At 44.0% G+C, this 18136-nt stretch overlaps 1 long non-coding RNA gene across 1 annotated transcript in view; it reads left to right on the top strand.

Moving 5' to 3' along the window:
• The window catches only part of LOC130297449 (uncharacterized), a 174810-nt gene that overhangs the window by 79034 nt on the left and 77640 nt on the right, over positions 1-18136 (top strand). Inside the window, exon 2 of the long non-coding RNA XR_008849524.1 lies at positions 8540-8637. This is a non-coding gene — a long non-coding RNA (uncharacterized LOC130297449). The remainder of the gene's footprint in view (positions 1-8539; positions 8638-18136) is intronic.

Here is an 18136-nt window from a genome sequence, read left to right as displayed (position 1 = left end):
TAAAGATAACATATAGCCAGAAGATGTGCTTAGGTGTACGTTGCGCTATCCCCAGGAAAGACAATAATATAGATTTTCTTCCCGCTATGCCGGATGCCGGTCAGAGTCGTAAATCCTTGAAGACAAGCGAGAAGATACGACTACGAGGCATCGCCTAAGTGCGCGAGGCATGAAGAGAACAAGATGAAATCTATATTGCCTATGTTGTTGTAACATGTTTCAGGGTTTATTCACGAGCTCCCCAGATGGTGTTTTATCTCACTATCATCTGACTAAAAGGGTGAAATACAGTGCATTCAGAAAGTATTCAAACCCTTTCACTTTTTTCTGTTATGTTTCAGCGTTGTGCTAAAAAAATAATCTCTTTATTCTGCACCCAATACCCTAGAAAAATTATATTACTGCTATTAAATATATATGGGATAGGGAATAAGATGTCTGATCGTGGGAGACACGCCACTGGGGACCCCCGCGATCTCCCTGCGGCACCCGGCGTTTGTTTAGAGTGTCGGAGTACAGTGCAGGAGGCTCACGACGTCACGGCCATGCCCCCTCAATACTCAATCAAGTGTGATGTCCCAGTACGGGATATGCATCTCACAGTCCTATCAGCTTGAGTCCCTGCACATTCCCAGGGCTCACCTGCACTGTACCCCTATAATCTGTATAATTGTATATGTGTAAATGACCTTTGATATGGTCACATGGTTATTGATCACATGATAATGGTTGTCACATGTTAAAGCCACATGTTTTGTTACCCAGAGAGCACCAGGTAGCCAGATGACCCATAGCTAGCCTATGGGCTCCTTGCTCCGCCCCCTACCATCGCTCTCTTAGATCCTGAGGTCAAGTCCAGTCCAGACGTCTCAGAGCCAGTGTCCAGTACATCTGGAGGCCTCAAGCCTAAATTACAGCCACAAGTCAGTAAGTCAAGTCATCTCTGTCTGCTGTCACTATCTTCAGTCAAGTCAAATCTATTATAGTCAGCGTGGCTGTCCTAAAGTCTGTCAAGTCCCAGCAAGCTGCGAGGTCCCCTGTGTTACTGGTCACCCCTCTGGGATCCTGGCCTAGCTGTAAAGACTGTACCATCTGTCTACCTCAGTAAAGCTACCGTTAACCCTGACCTTGGACTCTAATTTGCCCTGCCTAACTAGGACTAGCGGTGCTACCGTTTTGGGGGTTCTCAGCTAAAACCACGACCTGGCGTCACGAACATTTAGGGGTTAACACACCATCTGCCCCATCCATCTCACATTGCACCCCCGTGGCGCACCACACAAGTGTATGGGAGGGGGTGTGACGTCACGAGGGGGCGGCCGTGACGTCACAAGCCTCCGCATCGCCATTCATCTGGCATCTAGCGAAGTTCGCTCCATACACCGGATGTCTGGAGTGCCGCAGCCGATATTGGGATAAGATGGGATAAGATGTCTATGGGCGGAGTAACCCTTTAAGAACCCATTGAGCCTTCTCCTCATCTCCCCGTGTCAGGTATCCCGCACCCACACCCTCAAGGACACCCCATCTTCCATCTGCAGCACCCAGTACAGGGGTGTTCCCCTAATGATCCACTCACATACATTAACAATGGCTTTGCATGCCCAGGGAAAGATAGACAGACCCCCTGGGTCACCACAAATATACCCTTCATGGCTGATAGAAGAACAATAGCTTTAAAAGTCTTCAACACACTGAAGTATAAGGTTTATATCGAAAGGGAGGGAAGATTGGGTATTGTATTACTAATTTAATATTTCTTTATCAAATATGACAAATGATAAAATATAATATCCTTCCCCGTTTTCAGTGGAATCCTCTTTGCCGCTTATTAGTATATACCGAATCGTTTTTTGAGCCGGGATTACAAATAATTCATTCCTTACAGATGAAATGTTACAGGTCTCCGAACTGTCCATAAAGGATATTGTCCTATTCTTTCTAGATCAAACTCAATTACAACTGCAATTTATCTTAGTCTCACACTCAGGACCATGTGCAGACAGGTAAAATTGGAAGCGAGCGGCGTAATGACATGTATCTCCGCCACAAAGAGAATGCACAAGGTGCTGATCTACCCCAAATGTCATTTACCGGAGGGGGTTGCCTGGAGATGATAGGAATTTGCGCGAGGTAAAGGCTTTTATTGCGCTCGTCTGGAGATATTAATCCTAATTAGATTCCAGCTCCATCCGACGAATTTGTATAATTAGTAAAACGACGGCATCAAACGCTTCTCTTCAAAGTTTACCTCGAACTTCTTTAACAAAGAATGCGCGCGGTGGCCCCCTTGGATGTAGAAGACCCTGTGACATTTTCATTACAGCCCGATCGATGCCCCACACATTAACACATGTATTGACAAGGACTTTCTCAGCCCGAAAGACTAATTGTAATGTATCTTGGCAAATTAAGGCAAGTAATCTAAATACATCTGAATCCCATTAGTCACGCAAGTAGGAATTGGCATGTAGAGGGGAACGTCGCGGCTTGTTGTTGCTTGTTCGTTAAATCTGCGCGTTCAAAGTGCGAAAAATCCATCATCTTAATGGGCAAGATAAATAACCAGGGGGGGGGGGGAACAGATCACCTACATATTAATGAAATAAACAAGGTGTCCAATTAAAGGGGTACTCTGCTGCTAGACATCTTATTCCCTATCGCGGGGGTCCCGCTGCTGGGGCCCCCCACGATCTCCCGCAGCACCCGGCATTCTAAACAAGCGCTGGGTTCCTGATGTCAAGGCCACACCTCCTCGTAACATCACGACACGCCCCCTCCATTCATGTCTATTGGAGGGGGCGTGTCAGCCGACACGCCCCCTCCCATAGACATGAATGGACGGGGCATGGCGTGACAGCAAGAAGGGGCGTGGCCTTGATGTCACGCTCACGGGCCTCCGATTCTGAGTACCCCTATGGTCTATGGTCTTCAAACTCCCGGGCTGTAGAAATATGCCGAAATTATTATTGTTGGGTTCCAGACTTTGAGACCACCACAGTAACAGAGCGCCATGCCTAACCCTCACCCAACATAGGATCACCGGACTTGTCTCTCATCAAGCACATCAGGGACGTCATTGGTCAGTAATCGATGTGGGAGCGGCCAGCAACGGATCTTGACAATTTGCCTCAGACATTCCTCAGACACAAACTAACAAGGTGTGTTAGTGCGGGTATTTCTATTTGTCACTGTCAAAAATCTAAATGTTTTGAATATTCTGTTTCCATGATTTGCATATCATTAACATGGCTACCAATCCTGTGATTTCCATAATTCCACGACTTTTCCTTCTTGGTATTGCAATTTGAATGTTTAACGTTGACTACGAAAATACCGCTATATACCTCTAGATGGTAAATAGCACTTAAAGAGGTCTGATTGCGGGGGTCCTGCCGCTGGGACCTCCTGCGATCTCTGTGCAGCACCCGGCATTCTAAAAGTTATTTTCAGAATGCTGGGTTTAGGTGGCCATGGGCATAACCTCAAGCCACGCCCCCTCCAGTCATGTCTATGAGAGTGGGCATGGTGGCCATCACGCCCCCTCCCATAGACATGAATGGAGGGGGCGTGACTGGGGACCCTGCGATCTCGGCTGCGCCACCCCAGACATCCGGTACATGGAGATGGCTGACAATGTGGGGCGGGGGCTCGTGACTTCACGGTCACGCCCCATTCATGACATCACGGCCAAGCCCAGCTCGTGACATCACGGCCACGCCCAGTTCGTGACATCACGGCCATGCCCTGCTCGTGACGTTACGGCCACACCCCCTCAATGCAAGTCTATGGGAGGGGGCATGGAGGCCATCACACCCCCTCCCATAGACATGAATGGAGGGGGTGTGGCGTGGCTGGGGACTCCACGATCTCGGCTGCGCCACTCCAGACATCCGTTGCACAGAGCAAACTTCACTCCATGCCGGATGATTGGCAATGCGGGGCTCGTGACTTCACGGCCATACCCCGCTCGTGATGTCACGGCCACACCCCTCAATGCAAGTCTATGGGAGGGGGCGTGACAGACGTCACGCCCCCTCCCATAGACTTGAATTGAGGGGGGCATGGCTGTGATGTCAAAAGCATCCGGCACTGCACCCGCGCTAAACGAATGCCGGGTGCAGAAGGGAGATCGCAGGATTTTGGATAGAGGATAAGATGTCTAGGGGTGGAGTACCCCTTTAAGTGTAGCTTAATTTTTACACAATGCCAAGAAAACCACTCTGCAGCCGTTCCATTCGCGTGCAGCAGAGCTGGATGCAGTCATCTTCTATTTGTCATTCTTGACAATGAACGGATCAATACCGCTACAGCAGATTGAGTTGCTCCTCTTAAAATCCCTGAGTTCCAATTGCTTAAAGCAGCAAAAATGTAGGCGCTGTCTTTAAAACCGGGAAGATAACACAGATGTGTTAGGGAGAGAGACATGAGCAGAAATGGGGAAATGTTAGTTAGGATTCCTATTTCATGGCGGCCCCATTAAAAGCAAAAAGAAAATTAAATGTGGATCTCAATGATACTATTTTTTATAGCACGGAAGGCGGTAGACAAAGAGTCGTATAAAATAAAAGGGAAATGCATTTCTGTGCCAGGCATAAAAAATTCTGGAAATTATTCGGCACCATAAACACCGGTAAAATTAGAAAGAAACCGGAAAACCCTGGTATATATTCAGGTTAGTTTTTAGTCTAATGGATAATCAGAATATGAACGGACGAAGGTTATTATTATGGTTTATGCTGATTACAGGGACACTTCATTTGGGAGACGATGCGTCACTTACAAGGTGCGATCTATAGAAAGTTTTCTGCCAACAATTCTGAAACGATACAAAGACTTTTCAATGCAACAGTTTATGTATTTCTTTATTTGTCTTTGTCTTGTTCCTCATTTGCTCATCTAACACTTTTTGATCAGTTGTCCTATCAGGAAAACCAATGTCCATTTACCTTTATACAATATCTGGGCATAGTGGTGCCCCAGACCCCAATCTATAAGCCAGATCTGCTGTAGACTTTGGGTGTCTTCTCTAGACTTGGGGTGCCTGCTGTAGACTTGGGGTGCCTGCTGTAGACTTTGGGGTGCCTGCTGTAGACTTTGGGGTGCCTGCTGTAGACTTTGGGGTGCCTGCTGTAGACTTGGGGTGCATGCTGTAGACTTTGGGGTGCCTGCTGTAGACTTGGGGTGCCTGCTGTAGACTTTGGGGTGCCTGCTGTAGACTTGGGGTGCATGACTGGGAGTGTTTGTAGACTTGGGGTCTCTGCACTAGATTTGGGGTGTCTTCTGTAGATTTGAGGTGTCTTCTCTAGACTGGAGGTGTTTGCTGTAGACTTGGTGTCTTCTTTGACTTGGGTTGTCTTCTGTAGACTTGGGGTGTCTTCTGTAGACTTGAGGTGCCTGTTGTAGATTTGGGGTGTATTCTGAAGACTTCGGTCTCTGCTGTAGACTTGAGGTGTCTTCTGTAGACTTGGGGTGCCTGCTGTAGACTTGGGGTGTCTTATGTAGACTTGGGATGTCTGCTGTAGACTTGGGGTGTCTTCTTTAGATTTGGGGTGCCTGCTGTAGACTTGATGTTTCTTCTGTAGATTTGAGGTGTCTTCTGTAGACTTGGGGTGTCTTCTTTAGATTTGGGGTGTCTGCTGTAGGCTTGGGGTGTCTTCTGTGGACTTGGGGTGTTTGCTGTAGACTTGGGGACTCTGCTGTACACTTGGGGTGTCTTCTCTAGACTGGGGGTGCCTGCTTTAGACTTGGGGTGTCTTCTGTAGACTTGGGGTGTCTTATGTAGACTTGGGGTGTCTGCTGTAGACTTGGGATGTCTGCTGTAGACTTGGGGTGTCTTCTTTAGATTTGGAGTGTCTGCTGTAGACTTGATGTGTCTGCTGTACATTTTAGGTGTCTTCTGTAGACTTGGGGTGTCTTCTGTAGATTCGGGGTGTCTTCTGTAGGCTTGGGGTGTCTTCTCTAGACGGGGTGTTTGCTGTAGACTTAGGGACTCTGCTGTAGACTTAGGGTATCTTTATTAGAATTGGGGTGCCTGCTGTAGACTTGGGATGTCTTCTGTAGACTTGGGGTGCCTGCTGTAGACCTGGGGTGTCTTCTCTAGACGGGGTGTTTGCTGTAGACTTGGGGACTCTGCTGTAGACTTGGGGTATCTTTTTTAGACTTGGGGTGCCTGCTGTAGACTTGGGGTGCCTGCTGTAGACTTCGGGTATCTTTTTAGACTTGGGGTGCCTGCTGTAGACTTGGGGTGTCTTCTGTAGACTTGGGGTCTCTGCTGTAGACTTGAGGTGTCTTCTGTAGACTTAGGATGTCTGCTGTAGACTTGGGGTATCTGCTGTAGACTTGAGGAGTCTTCTTTAGACTTAAGGTGCATGCTGTAAAATTGAGGTGTCTTCTATAGACTTGGGATGTCTGCTGTAGACTTGGGGTGCCTGCTGTAGACTTCGGGTATCTTTTTTAGACTTGGGTTGCCTGCTGTAGACTTGGGGTGTCTTCTGTAGACTTGGGGTGCCTGCTGTAGACTTCGGGTATTTTTTTTAGACTTGGGGTGCCTGCTGTAGACTTGGGGTGTCTTCTGTAGACTTGGGGTCTCTGCTGTAGACTTGGGGTATCTGCTGTAGACTTGAGGAGTCTTCTTTAGACTTAAGGTGCATGCTGTAAAATTGAGGTGTCTTCTATAGACTTGGGATGTCTGCTGTAGACTTGTGGTGTCTTCTGTAGACCTAAGGTTTCTGCTGTAGACTTGAGGTGTCTTCTGTAGACTTAAGGTTTCTGCTGTAGACTTGAGGTGTCTTCTTCTGACAGAGGTGATGAAGGGGTGATGAGATAGCACAGGGGGAATGCAGGGGTTGATGAATGGCACATGTGTAATGAAGGGGTGATGGAATGACACAGGGGGTGATGAAGGGGGTGATGGAATGACACAGGGGGTGATGAAGGGGGTGATGGAATGGCACCGGGGTGATGAAGGGGGTGATGAAATGGCACAGGGGGATATCAGCTCTATTTGTAATGCTAATAGTTGATATTAGTATCACATTGTGTGTTGTAGGAAGTTCACCGTGATACGTGGAATTGGTGGTAGAAATGTCTTGTCATATTTGCAGTTGTGTTTTCGTGCCCCATGCAGCAATGTACATTTAACTGGAAGTAAAGAGGTCGTCTAAAGGGAAATATTCAGCACAATTCATCTATAGTAAAATGGATTTTCAGTTTCCAGCATTGATAATGACGGACGGGAGCGGATTACAATGACAGATGATTAAGCCAACGAGCCGCCGGCTGTAATTACTCATTACTACCTACATAGATGAGGGGCCGCCTTCTCTTTGTCATATTGTAACGGGCTGGAAAGTGTTTTTGTGAATTATTAATAAGCGTCGCCCAGGCTGGTAAATCAGCACATCCCCTCCGATAGTGAGGAAACATCCATGTACAACGGGGTTAAACATCCATCCAGGACTAAGACTGATTATTGTCATCTGTAGAAACTATTCATACCCCAGGCCCATCAGAACTTATAGGCAACAAATCTATTCTCTTCTTTTATGGTGTCAGGAACTCCGAGGTCTTCTTTGTATCTATCTATCTATCCATATTATATCTTTTTTTATACTCTCTGCTTTGTGCTTCTCCACTATACTTGTCTCCTGACCTGTTTGGTGAGCTCCTTGGTTTTCATGCTGCTGTTTGTTTAGTAATGCTCTTTAACAAACTCTGAGGCCTTCAAATATATATGTTGGGGAATTAAATCACAGACAGGTGGACACAGTTAACCAATGATGTGACTTGTGAAGGCAATTGGTGGCACCAGATCTTTCTTAGGGGTTTCACAGTAAAAGGGGGGGATTTTGGAAATCCCCCTCTAAATCATTGACTATTTTGGGCCATTACATCCCAATGCAATATATTTGAATCTAAGGTTATACCATGGCAACATACAATGACTGGTTTTTTTTAGGGTATACTTTATGTTAAAATTCTCATATTTGTGTCTATTAGAGATGAGCGAACTTACAGTAAATTCGATTCATCACGAACTTCTCGGCTCGGCAGTTGATGACTTTTCCTGCATAAATTAGTTCAGCTTTCCGGTGCTCCGGTGGGCTGGAAAAGGTGGATACAGTCCTAGGGAAGATTTTCCTAGGACTGTATCCACCTTTTCCAGCCCACCGGAGCACCTGAAAGCTGAACTAATTTATGCAGGAAAAGTCATCAACTGCCGAGCCGAGAAGTTCGTGACGAATCGAATTTATTGTAAGTTCGCTCATCTCTAGTGTCTATTTTCGTATGCATTGGTAAATTAATAAATATATGAATTTCAATGAAGATAAGAAGCTTTTGTGCTGCTCTCTCTCTCCTGCATGCACACTGCGCCTACGACCTTCTAAATGTCCCTCGTGTGACCTTCAAAATGTCCTGTTATCCATTTAACATTTAAATTAACTAAACTAATTGTTCTCGTCTCATTACAAGCACGAAATAAAGAAAAAACGGAAATATCGCTGTTGGTTTAATTTAGATCTTTTCTTTTCTATAGTAACGGAGTAATTGCGGATGAAGAATACAAATGAATACGTAAAATGTCAGACTGACCCGTGTAATTGATAAAGACGCCGAAGAAGGAGACGGACAGAGGTAGGGCCGCGTGTTTACGGGCGATGAAACTGCGTGTGTCGTTAACTTAATCAGAGAAAATAAATTTATGTCTCATTAAACGTCTATTCCGACCCCTATAACTCTTTTATTTTTCCCTATACCCAGCTCTATAAAAGATACATCTTTGCAGCATAATCTGTAGTTTTTATTATCACTTTCGTTTTGATGAAACTTTTTATTCATTTATACATATATATATATATATATATATATATATATATATATATATATATATATATACTGTGACCAAGAATCGGCCTTTCTGACATTTGGCAAATTTTTTTTTTTTTTAAAAACATAATTTACTGTGCAGGATCAAAAACAGTATATTTAAATATCTCAGACAATTCCGCACATGACAATGCAAAATATGTTTATTTATTACTTACCGGTATTTATGTAATTAATGAATCAAAAAAATATATATTATTTATGAAATACATAAAATCGGCCTTTCTAGTATTTCATGTTTCTTTTTTTTTTTTTTTTTTACAGTTACACCATTTACCATGCGGGACCATAAACAGTCTATCTTAATAACGCAGACAATTCCACACGCGGCAAAATAAAATAGTTTTTTTTTAATTATATTTAATTATTTATTTAATTGATTAATCTATTTATTTATTTATTTTATTTTTTACTATAATGTAAGATGTGACCATAAAATCGGCCTTTCTAGTATTTCATGGTTTTTTATATTTTTTTATTATATTTAAATATTTTTTTTACAGTTACACCATTTACCATGCGGGATCATAAACATTCTATCTAAATATCTCAGACAATTCAGCGCAATACAAAATAAAATATATATATATATTTTTTTTTATATTTAGTTATTTAATTGATTAATCTATTTATTTATTTAATTTTTTACTGATTTATGATGTGACCATGAAATCCGCCTTTCTAGTATTTCATGTTTTTTTTAACATTTTTTTATTTATTTATTATTTTTTTTACAGTTACACCATTTACCATGCGGTATCATAAACGTTCTATGTTAATATCTCAGACAATTCCACGCACGCCAAAACAAAATAGTTTTCTTTAATTTTATTTATTTATTTAATTGATTTAATCTATTCATTTATTTATGAAATTTTTTACAGATGTGACCATAAATTCGGCCTTTATAGTGTTTCATGTTTTTTTTTTTGTTTTTTTCTTTACGGTTACGCCATTTTTCATGCAGGATCATTAAAGGGGTACTGCGGCCCTAATACATCTTATCCCATTTCCAAAGGATAGGGGATAAGATCTATGGTCGCAGGGGGTCCCGCCTGTCATGGCCCACCCACCTTTGTGAGCTCTCCACAGTGCTGGAGGCTCTGAGTGTGTAGCGTGATGACCACAGGGACGGAGTATCGTGATGTCACGACTCTGCCCCATGTGACATCACGCTCCGCCCCCTCAATGAAAGTCTATGGGAGGGGGCGTGACGGCCGTGCATTGAGGGGGCGAGGCGTGACGTCACACAGCAGGGCGGAGATGTATTGGGGCTGGAGTACTCCTTTAACAATATATTTCTTGCCTCAGTGGTGTAGACTGGACTTTGGGTCCGGGTTTTGGGAGTGACTAAAGGTTCTGGCCATACAGTTTCCCATGCTCCAGTTTGCTGTGTGATTTGCCGGACTGAACCTGGGTCTACAGGTGTGGGTGAGCACTGATGGGGAGCAGCAGGAAGGAACCTACCATCAGTGTGGTAAGTGTACACTGCTACATTGCACCAAAATCCCTCCTGTTAGGACTGAACTGCCAAGAGTAATGAGAACCTCAGAAGTTGTCTACTTCATGTGAAGGAACACATGTAACGTAACTACATGTGGAGGAGGTTTGTTACAGTGTTGCACCACACTAGTAAGGAGATTACATGAGGAGGAGGTTTGTTACAGTGTGTCACCCCAGTAGTAAGGAGATTACATGAGGAGGAGGTTTGTTACAGTGTGTCACCCCAGTAGTAAGGAGATTACATGAGGAGGAGGTTTGTTACAGTGTGTCACCCCAGTAGTAAGGAGATTACATGAGGAGGAGGTTTGTTACAGTGTGTCACCCCAGTAGTAAGGTGATTTCATGAGGAGGAGGTTTGTTTCAGTGTGTCACCTCAGTAGTAAGGAGATTACATGAGGAGGAGGTTTGTTACAGTGTGTCACCCCAGTAGTAAGGAGATTACATAAGGAGGAGGTTTGGTTCAGTGTTTCACCCCAGTAGTAAGGAGATTACATGAGGAGTAGGTTTGTTACAGTGTGTCACCCCAGTAGTGAGGAGAATACATGAGGAGGAGGTTTGTTACAGTGTGTCACCCCAGTAGTAAGGAGATTACATGAGGAGGAGGTTTGTTACAGTGTGTCACCCCAGTAGTAAGGAGATTACATGAGGAGGAGGATTGTTACAGTGTGTAACCCTAGTAATAAGCAGATTACATGAGGAGGGGATTTGTTACAGTGTGTCACCCCAGTAGTAAGGAGATTACATGAGGAGGAGGTTTGTTACAGTGTGTCACCCCAGTAGTAAGGAGATTACATGAGGAGGGGGTTTGTTACAGTGTGTCACCCCAGTAGTAAGGAGATTACATGAGGAGGAGGATTGTTACAGTGTGTAACCCTAGTAATAAGGAGATTACATGAGGAGGGGATTTGTTACAGTGTGTCACCCCAGTAGTAACCGGGGCAACCATACCACGCTCCGCATAGTTCCGTGCTTGGGTCCTTATCTGATGAATGGACTCATGCTTGGTATCTTGCTGCGCAGGGCTTTTCTGCTGTTTCTTTCAATGCTGGATATCTCACATGCAACTTTTCGAAATGCTGCACATAATTTCCCGCACCACCCCTGACCTGACCCCCTGCAGTCAACTGTGCAAAGTTTACTTTGTAAAGTAACTGACTCTGTTAACCATCATTGTTCATTTCACATGCCTGTGACTTTAGGTTAAAAGGGGTACTCCGCCCCTAGACATCTTATCCCTTACCCAAAGGATAGGGGATAAGATGTCTGATCGCGGGGGTACCGCTGCTGGGAACCCCCATGATCTCTGTGCAGCACCCGGCATTCATTTAGAACATTCGGTGCGGACGGCAGGGGTCGCGACGTCATGGCCACGCCCCTCGTGCCGTCACATCACGCCCCCTCAATGCAAGTCTATGGGAGGGGGCATGGCGGCTGCCACGCCCCCTCCCATAGACTTGCATTGATGGGGCGTGATGTGACGGCACGAGGGGCGTAGCCGTGAAGGCACAGCCCCCACCGCCCACTCCGAGCGTTCCAAACAAAAAGTGCAGCATACGCGCGCCAGGTGCGCAGTTTCATGCACCAAACGGCAACGTAATGTCCCAATTTGCTGGAGTTTGTTACAAGGCATACCCCTCATGGTAAATGAGGTCAGCTGCGCGGAATACACTCACCATGTTGCACCCAAACACCGCACATAATAAATCTCCCTTCTTGAGTCCAATTCTTGCCAAAAAGTCGTGAATCACAAGTCATCCCGGAGAAACGGTTCACCGTAAAGGGGATTCACTATCCAATGACGACTGTTTTGCTTATATATTTCCCAGACATATCCTCTGCACACATAATTGAGCGCAGTTTTTTTTTTCAGGACGTTAATAAGGCCATAATTCTATATTCCATCTGCAACATGCCGAATAACGCCGAACAGTGCAGCAGATGGAATACGGAATATTTGTATCTTCTTGTTAGGCCCCTGCACACCTGAAGAGAATATAAAGCAGGCGACGGCAGTATCAAACACTATCGTCTGAGCACAGGGCTAAGCTACGACTCCGACTCCAAATATAAAGGGAATTGTTCCACTCTTACATATGTATCTGCTGCACCCAACGCGAGAAATCACCGCACGACCAATACATTAATTAAAATGTGACGGCAAAAAAATAGGCAAAATGAACATTGTATAATGGGGACAAAGAGATAACAAAGGAAAAAGAGAGCAAGAAATGGAATGAATTCTTCTGAGATCAGTCACTGAGAATTCAGAAATGATCTAATTAAATATTTCGACTGTCGTGTCTGCGACAAAAAAAAAGCCAACTTTTTAATCAAAAGGGTTTAATTACTTTAGAAAGACCAAAATTACACGTGTGCATCCGATACCTGAGCACGGAAAGAAGTGTATGATGATATGTAACCCCCTGGGATTATTCTTGGTAATATTCTACAATTACGTGAAGTTTCCAGTAGATGGCGGGCTGTACATGGAAATGAACTGAGCAGTGACTAAAGCTGGGGAAGGAGGAGTTTTGTGGACATGTGCTGGTAGCTATTTTGGATTTTTTTGTGAAGTTCCAAGTAGATGACGTTTTCAGTAGATGGCGGACTGTACAAGGAAATAAACTGAGCAGTGACTAAAGCTGGGGAAGGAGGAGTTTTGTGGACATGTGCTGGTAGCCATCTTGGATTTTTAGTGAAGTTCCAAGTAAATGAAGTTTCCAGTAGATGGTGGACTGTACAAGGAAATGAACTGAGCAGTGACTAAAGCTGGGGAAGGAGGAGTTTTGTTGACATGTGCTGGGAGCTATCTTGGATTTTTTAGTGAAGTTCCAAGTAGATGACGTTTCCAGTAGATGGCGGACTGTACAAGGAAATGAACTGTGCAGTGACTAAAGGTGGCGGAAGGAGGAGTTTTGTGGACATGTGCTGGTAGCTATCTTGGACTTTTTTTGTGAAGTTGCAAGTAGATGAAATTTCCAGTAGATGGCGGACTGTTCAAGGAAATGAACTGAGCAGTGACTAAAGCTGGGGAAGGAGGAGTTTTGTTGACGTGCTGGTAGCCATCTTGGATTTTTTTTAGTTCTTGCCGAGCCAGAAAAGAGAGGACACAGTGGAAGCAGTTTATCAGGATCTGATCTGATTATAGCCCGTGTAAGGGTAAGCCTAAAGTTCTTCTTTCCCATCCCACAACAGGGCACCCTAAATTCATAAATCAATAAAAGACCTTGAGATCCATTTGCGGACATTTTGAGCAGTTTTATCCTACTCTAAGTAACACAGTTAGCAGGACTTTGTATGGGCCCTATCTATCCAATGCGCACAAACTGAAGGTACCCAACAGCCATTAGGGCAAAGATTAGAGAGGAACGCAGGTGTGCTTGTGGGTGGGTTAGACAGACCTATATACACTTTTTGCAAGCTTGTTCAGTGAGTCTCTACCTCCTCAAACTCTTCTGCAGTTAAATTCCACATTTTATTCTGTTTTGGAAAGACGAGTGGTCCTAATGTTACTAGAACTTAAACGTTATGAATATGATCAAAATTCATTAATAATATCTTATCTTTTATTTAATGCACATTTTCACAAGAAAAAAAAGAGAGAAAAAAGACCAAGCCATTCCAGGTGTCCATTCTGCCGGACGCACACGAATGAATTGCTTTCAATCTAGTGAATAGAGGTGCTAAACATAAAGGAATCATTTAACACTATAGAGGCAATTACCATTCATATAGATCGTGAATAGAGCCAAATCCTATTTAACACAGGACGACTTACATATCCTTCTTTACCGTTTTTAACTGATTATTTTAAGATATGTAATTGCTGAAAATGAGCCGGAGTTAAATTAATTTGGAGCCTAATCCGTTCTCAGTTGTGACATTAGCCGACTTCAAATACCGTCATGAAAAAAGGGAAAAGTGGGCATTTGTTCTGATAAGAGCCTTTGAAGTCAAGGTAATAGAACCCGGCGCGACCGGATCAAGTGTAGAAAGTGCACACAAACAGCGGGAGTGGCATTGTCGGCACAGGTTTCTGGCATAAGGTTTTTATATACAGATTAAAAGGAAACAGTGGAAATTCAGAAGGAAAAAAATAACAAGATTTGTTTCAGCAATAGATTTTATTCTTATTGTAGAAGAAATATGCACGGCCTGTAAGAATTATTTAATTGTCAGTAGACCTCTTTATACTTCTCCACAACTGTATCACTGACCTGTTTGGTAAGCGCCTTGGTCTTCATGCTGCTGTTTGTTCAGTAATGGTCTCTAACAAACTCTTGAGGCCCTTACTGAACTAACACATACTAACCTAACCCTGCATTTTACTCCTCCACAACTCTACACCTGACCTGTTTGGTGAGCTCCTTGGACTTCATGCTGCTGTTTGTTCAGTAATGGTCTCTAACAAACTCTGAGGGCCTTACTGAACTAACACATACTAACCTAACCCTGCATTTAACTCCTCCACAACTTTATCCCTGACCTGTTTGGTGAGCTCCTTGGTCTTCATGCTGATGTTTGTTCAGTAATGCTCTCTAACAAACTCTGAGGCCTTTACCAAATGAACACATACTAACTCAACCCTGCTTTTTAAGTTTCACGACTTTATCCCTGACCTGTTTGGTGAGCTCCTTGGTCTTCATGCTGCTATTTGTTCCGTAATGGTCTCTGACAAACTCTGAGGCCCTTACTGAACTAACACATACTAACCTAATCCTGCATTTTATTCTTTCACAACTCTATCCCTGACCTGTTTGGTGTGCTTCTTGGTCTTCGTGCTGCTGTTTGTTTAGTAATGCTCTCTAACAAACTATGAGGCCTTCACAGAACAGGTGTATTGGTACTGAAATTAAATTGCAGACAGGTGGACCCTTCAAACTAGCTATGTGACCTGTGAAGGCAATTGGTCACACCAGATCTTTGTTGGGGTTTCACTGTTAAGGAGATGAATACATATGCAAAGATATATACAATCCTGGTAAGCCGTCTTCTGAAATGTAAAGCCTCCAGAAAGAATTCTGACATCACCATTACCCGTACTAACCTTATTATACAGCGTTATGGCGTGGGTGTTTCTGGTTCTAATGTCCACATCTGTTGTGTGGATATACAGTATACAAAAATTCTAATATGTAAATCATCTTCTTGGTGTACTTGGTGGTTCCCAGACCCTTGATGCATCGGTCTGCCCACCCTCACCAGCCCTGTGATACAGCTCCCCTGATAAATATTCATTTTATTATCTTCAGCTTCAGCTTTTGGGTATAATGTAGATGTAGCACATGTGGGCTGCTTCCAACAAGCACATCATGTGGATGGATTTGTCATGGGCACGAAACAACCAGTGCCATACTCTGTGCCCGGGCTAGAACATTGTGCTCTTGTATGAACTGTTGACATCTCAATTGGACTTTAAAGGGGTACTCTGCTCCTAGACATTTTATTCCCTATCCACAGCCAGACTACTGGCGACCATACCCCGATGTGTTGGTCAACAAGCCCCCTCATATATCTCTGTAGGAGTTACGGAGACATGTTAACACTGTATCTCTATCTCTCCCATAGACATGAATGGAGGGGGGTGACATTTATTCTTACTTTTCCAGAGAGATTGCACATTTCATCAACAAAAAACAATAAAACCAAGGAACAGGTGACAAACCACCAAGCCCAATCCAGAAATTGGCAAAATAGTTTTTGGGAAAAACTGTCAAGTTCAAGAAGACCTCTGGCTTCTTAGCTTGGTTACCAGAACATTTTTAGATGAAGAATACTGTAATTTGTGAAATGAGAGAACCCATATAAACCTTCTGAAGACTGAATTGGTGGAATCCATTGAAACCGGACATGGAGGGCCATTCCTTCAGTATTTCTGATGTTAATGCCCCCATAGACACTCCACATGTCAATAGATTCTACAGGTTTCACCATACAGTCTTGGATTCTTGGAGAGTAGGTCAAATTGTCTACCTACATGTCAGAATACACAGGTAACATCAGGGGTTAAAGGGGTACTCAGCCCCTAGACATCTTCTTCCCTAGCCAAAGGATAGGGGATAAGATGTCTGACTGCTGGGGACCCCCGAGTTCTCGGCTACAGAACCCCAGACATCCAAGGCACGGAACGAACTTCACTCCATGTCGGATGAATGTCGATGCGGGGCGGAGGCTTGTGACATCATGCCCACATTTGTGACATCACAGCCACACCTCCTCAATGCAAGTCTATGAGAGCGGGTGTGACATTTGTCATGCCCCCTCCCATAGACTTGGATTGAGGGGGCCTGGCGGTGACGTCTCGAGCGGGGAGTGACCGTGACATCACGAGCCTCCAACACTGCACCCGATGCTCTAAGCAAACATCGGGTGCAGCAGGGAGATAGCGGGGGGTCCCAGCAGCAGGACCCCCGTGATCAGACATCTTATCTCCTATCCTTTGGATAGGGAAAAAGATAAATGGTTAATGAAGGTAAGGGTCTATTCACACGGCAGAAATTCCACAAGCAGAAATTCTGAAGTGTGAATGGGAGTGTGGAATCCCATAGAAGTCTATGGACTTTAATTTTTAAGGGGAATTCCGCAAGCGGAATAGACCCTAAGTCTAGCAGGTCAAATATTTGGTGAATTTTCTGGGAAATAAGGTTGAGGTGACACACAATGCTACTGCTGTTCTTTGTCTACAGAAATGTCATAGCTCTCGGCTTCATGGGTATGACTAAACAGAAAGAACTAGCAAATTAAAAGGGAGTCCATACTATATGTCAGTCACAGATTTGGCCACACCTTTGGAATTTAGCACCTTAGGCTCTTTATATATTACTTAGCAGTGTCCATTTACCTTATGCTCCAGCTGCCTTACATATCCTTTTTTTCCCAATATTCCCAGTTGCGCTTTAATGGCTTATAAGCCTCCGCGTGTCTATGTAACGCTTTCCTCAAGGAAAAACATTAGCCCTTTGGTCCCATGACGATAGGCATCTTACTAGCCAGCTAACTCTCTGCTCTGCACTGACAAGAGGCAATAACCCTAAAACAAATGGATCCTCTTTCCTTCTGGAACGATTTTTGACTTGACATACATTCCCAGTCAGTTTCTAAGACCATGAGTTGGACTTTTAAGGGCTTATAAGCCTCCACATGTCTTTGTGACACTCTCCTTATGGAGAAACATTCCTCTTTCGTCTTACAATGGTAGACCTCTACTTTGCCAGCTACCACTCTGCTCTGTACTGATGAGGGCCAATAACCTTTCTGGAGAGATTTCTGTCATGGCATACATTCCCAGTCAGTTTCTTAAACTCTGAGTTAAACTTGTAAAGGTAGGTTACCTGAAAGAGTGATGTAAGAAAACTGCTTTACATATCCTTTCTTTCCAGGAAAGTTTGAGACATATATGATAAACATATCCACAGAGCCACATTGCCTAAGGCTAAAAAAGTGTCTTGTTGTCCACCATTTAGGTCGTGGCTCGAAGAGCCGTAAGTGAATAACCTGGGGAAGGAAACACATTTGATTGTACTTACCGACCTGAACCTAAAACCATCAGGGGACCTAAAATACAATCGTGACAACAGGAAAACAGCGGTTGAGGTGTGCCCAAATACCGCGACCGTGGGTACTCCTATAGAGGGCATACCCTGATATGAGATTAGAAATTTGTGATTGTACGTCCTTTGGAAAGAAAGGGAGGGCAGGGTGGGTGACGCCAACGATACATATGCCCCTACCTGTGGGAGAGGGG

Source organism: Hyla sarda, chromosome 13 (genome assembly GCF_029499605.1).
Source record: "Hyla sarda isolate aHylSar1 chromosome 13, aHylSar1.hap1, whole genome shotgun sequence".
Classification (NCBI taxonomy): Eukaryota; Metazoa; Chordata; class Amphibia; order Anura; family Hylidae; genus Hyla; species Hyla sarda.
Note: the sequence above shows the minus strand (reverse complement) of the source record. Positions and strands in the feature narration are given on the sequence as shown.